Raw genomic sequence first — 7,057 nt, forward strand, 5'->3', positions numbered from 1 at the left:
TACAGCCTTCCAGGCACAAGCTTAAGCCTCTGGTGGTACCAGAAGTAAAGGCAGCCTGTCACCATCCTGTGTCATTCAAGCTGGGTCTGTTACTGGTGTAGGCCAGAGGCCCGACTTGGGGATCCCAAAAGACCAGATTTGGCCACCTACCACCTGGAGAGTTCAGAGAAAGATGACGTGGTGAAGCAAGAAAGGAATTTGTTATTTATTGTGGCCACACTGGGAAGAAACGGGGACCTGCGTCCTAAGCCCTGTCTTCAGGGTACTGATCAAGCTTCAAGATTGAATAGGGAAGAAAAAAGTGGATCAGGGCAGGGAATATGCATAACCATAAGTAGTCTTGGGCCAACTGTGGTCTGGTTGATCATCTCAGGTCTGGTTTTGCTGGCACCAGGAAATCTTATTGCTAAAGGGGGCAATGCAGTTCTCTAAACCCGCCATCTTCAAATTTAATCTTCTGATAATCTGAGGAGCTAGAAATAACTAGATTAAAGTAAGTTAGGTTTGCTTTAAAAATGCAAGCTGTGTAGTTTGACACCATGTCATACAGTTTGTGGTTAGATATTGAGTGGGTGTCATGCATATATATTTTATGCTATTGTTCAAGAGTATGCGCTTTTGGGATACATGTTCCTACTAGACTGTAAGCCGAGTGCAGGGTTGGATTCACCTGACATAGCAGTGTGTTGGTTTTGGGGTGCAAAGGATGAAGTCTCCTGGATTAAGTTGTGTACTCTCAGTATCTCCTCAGGCTCCTTTTACCCCTTTACTTGTTCCAGCCCACGGAGCTGGGCTGATTTGGAAGTAAAAGCAGCTGCACTGGGAGGCTGTGCATGTACGAACCCTGGGGGACTAAAATGTTCTCCACAGAACTCTGGGCTTTGGACCCAGACTATGTAGGACAGGCTTAGACCTGGTTCGGAGTCTCAATCACTTACTGGCTCTCTCCTCTGTGCTTTTCGTTGTAGGATGTGGCAGCTGTGAATGCAGTGAGGTTCCAGGCATGCCCTGGATACTAGGGAGATGACTGTTTTCCTTCCTGTCCATACTCATGTTCACATAATTTTGTCAGAAATAGGATTCAAGCACAGAAATATTTAATTGCCCCTTAGATTGATTGTTTTTAGGTGCCTAAAATAGATAACATTTATCTCTTGAGTTTGTTGAGGGGGATCAGTGAGATAAGGTACTTGCTTAGCATTGTTGGTACCTAGTGATCACTGTGTTAACTGTCACCAACATTACCATCATGAAGTGGCCCTAAACCATTATAGGTTTTTGGATCATTTTAGAAAGAAGCCTCAGATAGACAGGTGTTCCCTGAGGCCACTAAAATAGGGCATTTATTATTATTGTTATTGTTTGCCCTAGGAACATGAAAAGACATGAGTAAGAGTGTGTAGAAAGCCGTTTGGGAGGCATATCATTATTGGCTTATGGTAGTATTTGAGCAACTTTTGCTCTTTCTGCTTATAAATTACCTTTCTTCTATCCCCTTTATTATTATTATTTGTTGTTGTTCACTTTTATCTTTCTCTGTCTTTAACCTCTTCTGCCTCTCAGTTTAGCCTTTTTTTCTACCCTTTATTTTATTCTCTTGCTCTTCCTCCCCTCCCAGAACTTAGAATCAAGTCAAAACTGAGAATGGATCACGTGGTGGGGTTTGGTTACATATGGAAACAGAATGGTTGATGCACTAATACATTTTTTATTTCTATAAAATACCTGAGGCTCAATACTTTATAAAAAAAAAAAAAAAGAGGTTTATTTGGCCTACAGTTTTTAGAGGCTGAAAGTCCATGATTGGGCAGACCCATTTGTTTGGACTGTGGGGACCCTTTGGCTGCATCCCAACATGGTGGAGAAGTAGGAATGGAAATGCTGTGTGCACAAGAGGCCAAGTGCCAGGGAGGGCCTTCCTTTGTAACAACCCACTCATGTGAGAATTCACTTTAAGAGACTAGCATCAGTTTCTTCTGTGGATGATGCTCCCCATGACCTAACTACCTGGCATGAGGCCCTGCCTCTTAAAGGTTCCATGACTTTAACAATGCTCCAACGAAGAACAAGCTCCCAGGACACCAGTCTTTGGGAGATACACTCAAACCATACCTATACCATAGCACCTGTCAATTAGGACACGGTGGGCAGAGGAAGACTGTGGGTGCTGAGACAACATGCTTCTGATTTAGCATGGCTTGACTCCAGTCAAATCAGTAGACGTTCAAGGATTTGATAGACTGAAGGATGGAACTTGGTTCAGAAATAACCATGATTGGGCTGGGGAGATAGCTTAGTTGGTAGAGTGCTTGCCTTACAAGCACAAGGACCTGGGTTCAATCTCTAGTACCACACACACACACAAAAAGACCATGATTAATGAACCATGCTGAGTCCTAACTAAATGGTAAGATTAAGAAAATACTAGTTGAGAAGTTGATAGACACAGGTAGATTTCCCCCCTTGACTTATTTTGTAAAATAAGCAAAGAAGTACAAATTAGGAAATACATAAAAGTATGAAGATCAAAATAAGAATGGCCCATAATCAAATCAGTTTTTCCAGAGATTATTCACCATGAAAGTTCTGAGACTTTTCCCAACAGTCTCATTTTAAGCACAGATATGCATAAATATCAAAAATAGGATCATATGGTATATATCTAGTATTGTCTTGATTTTTTCTTAATTTTAGATCATTTGTCATTATACTTGTTTTAAAATTGTGAGTTTTAATGGCTTCATCATATACTAAAGTGATGTGCTGTACAATTTGATCGATCTAATATTGGATGTTTATTTTTCCTTGTTTGGTATGAAAAATAACACTGTGAACAGGTGACCTTTTTTGGTGTTTCATCTGTTTTGGTGTTATGGTTTTGCATTTTTTCTTCTTTTAAGGGTACATGTCTGATTATTTCTTTAGGATGAATTCAAAGAATTGGGATTACTGAATCAAAGGACATAAATAGTTTTAAAGGCAGTTTGCTTAATTGCTTTCCAGAAACATTTATCCATTTAAACTACCCAAGTGAAATAATTTTATTAAATACCTTTTCCTGGGGAAGAAGGAGAAAATGAGTAGTATGTCCATAAATGGCATTATTATCATTCAAGACCAATAGATTAATATGATTAAAACATTTAAGACAGGATTTTTTTTTTTTTTTTTTTTTTTAATAATCTTTTTCCATCCCCTTTCTGCCCTGCCCGATTGGCTAAGGATCAGCTGAGATTCACCTTGGTAAGCACTCCTTAGACATTGCCTTGTTCTGCACTGGACAAAGTCACAACTGATGTCACTGCTTTAAAAACTAGGGAAATGAGACGATCTCAAAGTCTGGAAATGTGAAGAAGAATAGATGAGGAAAAGCTAGCTAGCTCCATGTACATGGCCACCTGATTCCGAGAAGGAAGTGCATTCTAGAGCCAGGACAGTAGGTTTGATTCAGGTTTGGCAGACGATGAATATCTTTTAGTTTAAAAATCCATATTGAGGAAAAAGAAAGATGGAGACTTATGAAAAGATACAAAATTAGACTGCTCTTCCCAATTACACTGCCATCAACAGTGGAAAACCTGTGTTATTGGCTGCTTGCATAAGTGTACTGAGGGGGAGAAAACCATACTGTGGGAAGAAGGAAAGGCAAACAGGTGTGATCTCTGCCTTTGACAGAGGCTATACTGGTTGCTCCTACTATTAAATGTCGGCTTCCAAGTAATTCTCTCTGGTAGGCCCTCCTTGATCCCTGGTTTAGTTGACAGCCTCCCTCTAGGGCAGTATCTGCTTTTTATTTTTCCCTTTTGTTTTTTTTCCTTTTTTTGGATACATGACATCTTTAATTACTTGTTGTCTACTGTCTTCATATTTAACTTGAAACTCCAAATGACAGGTACTGTGTTGTGCTTTGCTTTATTCCCAGTACTATCCAAGCACAGTGCCTGACACAAAGCAGACACTGGAGATATTTATTACACAGAATTGGATATTCTAATTAGGTTCTTTTTTTTTTTTTTTTGTACCAAGGATTGAACTCAGGGGCACTTAACCACTGAGCCACATCCCCAGCCCTTTTTTGGATTTTATTTAGAGACTGAGTTGCTTACTTATTGCCTTGCTAAGTTGCTGAGCCTGCCTTTGAACTCATGATCCTCCTGCCTCAGCCTCCCGAACTGCTAGGATTACAGGTGTGTGCCACTGCAACTGGCTTCTAATTAGGTCTTTTTTTTTTTTTTTTTTTTTTTTTTTTTTGTAAACAAATGGGATACATGTTGTTTCTGTGTACATGGAGTCAAGGCACACCATTTGTGTAATCATATATTTACATAGGGTAATGTTGTTTGATTCATTCTGTTATTTTTTCCCTTCCCCCCCACCCCTCCCACCCCCTAATTAGGTTTTGATGAGCAATACTGATGGAAACAAAATGAAAACAGTTCAAATTAATATAATTGGCTTTATCACTTGTACTTAGAATTTGCAAAAGATTATAAATGCTGAAGCATTGAAGCATTTTGATTATTAAATAACTGGAGTTGAAAATTGTGAGATGTGGTGAATGGTAAAGTTTTGAGAACTTTGATCTAATGTATAATATACTTCAAGTAAAAAACAGTAAAAGAAATGGATTTGTTTGCTACACCAAAAAGGGAAGATTGCATTTAACATAGGAAAAGTGATTACCATGTAACAAATGCTATTATATAGTTATGAGTAAGACATGGTCCTTCCTTAAGTTAAATCCTTTGAAAAAGTTATATGTAAATAGGTAATTGTGATACAACTTGGTTACTACTTTCAACAAGGAGTAGAGTTATGAAAACTCGAAGATGATTAATCTGAGTCTTAAAGAATGGATAGTTGAAGGAAGGGGCAAGTCTGTCTCCCAGCACTGAGAATAACACTTAAGGCATAAATTGGGGCCTGGTGTGCCAAAATGACAACAGATGTCTGAGGAAGGGAATATAAAGATCAGATGTGCTTTTTGTTAAGATAACTAGGTCTTTGCTTGGGGATTAAGAAAAGTCACATGTCCTCGCTGGGCTCCTCAGCTAGATTTCCCAGATTTGGATTCGGACTCTTCCTAGCAGTTACCCACTTCTCCCTGCATCAGTTTCCTTCTCTGCAAAATGGAGCTGTAAAATCATACTTTCCTGATAGTTTTGCCACGAGAACATGAGCTGGAATATGAAAATCACTTAGAATATTGTCTACAGGTAAATGTTAGCTTTTGTCATGATTACAGAAGTATTTCTAGTGGACCTACTCCATGACATTATTATCTTTTGCCAGTAAGTGACTGACTTTGTGTCATATTTCCTTGTTTTCACTTCAGCTCTAAGTGACAGATTTGTTTTTGAATAATTGAGTCATGCAAGATTAAAAAATATTTAAGCAATACTTAGATATTTCAGTTCAGAAAATAAAGACATTCAGAGTGTGCTCCATCCTAGGTATGGCAAATGCTATTTGCTCCAAATTCAGAAGTGGATCTTAAGCTGCTCCAAAGCTTGAGGAGCTGACAATGTATTGATAATTGGTAGAGATACAAACGCACGAAGAAAGTTGCCAGATGTGGTGGTGCATGCTTGCAATCCCAGCAGCTCTGTCCAGGTTGGGTTGGGTTGGGTTGGGGTGGGGGGCCTTGAGGCAAGAGGATCCAGGTTCAGATCCAGCCTCAGCATAGGCGAGGTGCTAAGCAACTCGGTGAGACCGTTTCAAAATAAAATACAAAATAGGGCTGGGTATGTGACTCTGTGACTCTGATTGAGTGCCCCTGAGTTCAATCACTGGAACCCCCCCAACACCCCCCCCCCAAAAAAAAAAAAAGAAAGTTGCTTTCAGGAGATTTTAAAAAATCAAACAATCATCCTGGTATCTTCTCATCTATGGAGTTAGGTACTTAAGATGTACCATTTTAGCAACATGGGAACTCAGAGATGCCAATAAGTTTATTGAAGAATTATAAGAAAAATTATTTTCCACACATTGAACTGATTCTCAAGTCCTTTTTGATTTGGGGTATATTTCAGTCAGCCAATTTATTGATAACAGTGAAGAACATTTTTATGGAAAGAAACTCTTGGTTTTATAACACGAAAGTTATGGCATTTATTGATTTGGAGACCAGTTCAGCTTTTGGTTTCATCATTTATAAGTCACAACCTCCTCAAGCCAGTTGGGTCAGTCAGCTTTCCAATGTTATGACAAAACACCTGAGATAAACAACCTAAAAAGGGGAAAGGTTTACTTAGGGTCAGTTTCAGACATGGTCACTTGGCCCATTTCTTTTGGATCTGTGGAGAGGCAGTCCACCAAGGCAGAAGCGCAGGGCAGAGGAAACTTTTTCACCTCATGGTGGCAGGCTGGGAAGCAGAGGAGTTGACCCAACTTCCTAGCCCAGCTCCCAAGGCTCCACACTGCCAACTCAGGCAGCCTCACCCCAGGCCTGGTGCCGGCACGCTCCTCTTGACACTCGTGGCACACCCATGCGTATTTCACCTCTCTGGTGAGTCCCCTCCCACTGGTTCTGCTCCGACAGCGCAGGGGCGAGGCTCAGCTGAGTCTTCGCCTAGCACCCGGCGGGCCTCCCTCGCGGCAGCCGCCCACTAACTCCCAGGCGCACGTTCTCCACGCACTCGGCTCCTCCCCCGCACTTCACCCGCCCGAGGCTCAGGGCCCCAGAGCCCTGCCTGTCCTGCCCCGGGGCTGGCACGTAGCAAGTGCTCGTCACTCGGGGTGCACCGGCCCACTCCCACGTGAGGCAGGCTTCCCCAGAACGAGCTCCCGCCCTTCCAAGTGGGAACCCGGGGGCCGGGGCCGCCGCGAGAAGGCGACTGGGACCCGGGCCACGTCCGTACCACCCAAGCCTCACCCCCAGCTGAGCCCACGCGCGCCACCGCGATCACCCCCTAACCGCCAGGCCCCTTCCCCGAATCTCCACCCTACACCACGCAACATCGCGCTAGCGTCTCTTCGGGCGGCGCCGCGCGGACCGCGCCGTCTGTGATTGGCCAAACGCGCCATAGCACCACCTCGGCCTACCGCGCGGTGCGCG

This window comes from Sciurus vulgaris (assembly GCF_902686455.1).
Source record: "Sciurus vulgaris genome assembly, chromosome: 1".
Classification (NCBI taxonomy): domain Eukaryota; kingdom Metazoa; phylum Chordata; class Mammalia; order Rodentia; family Sciuridae; genus Sciurus; species Sciurus vulgaris.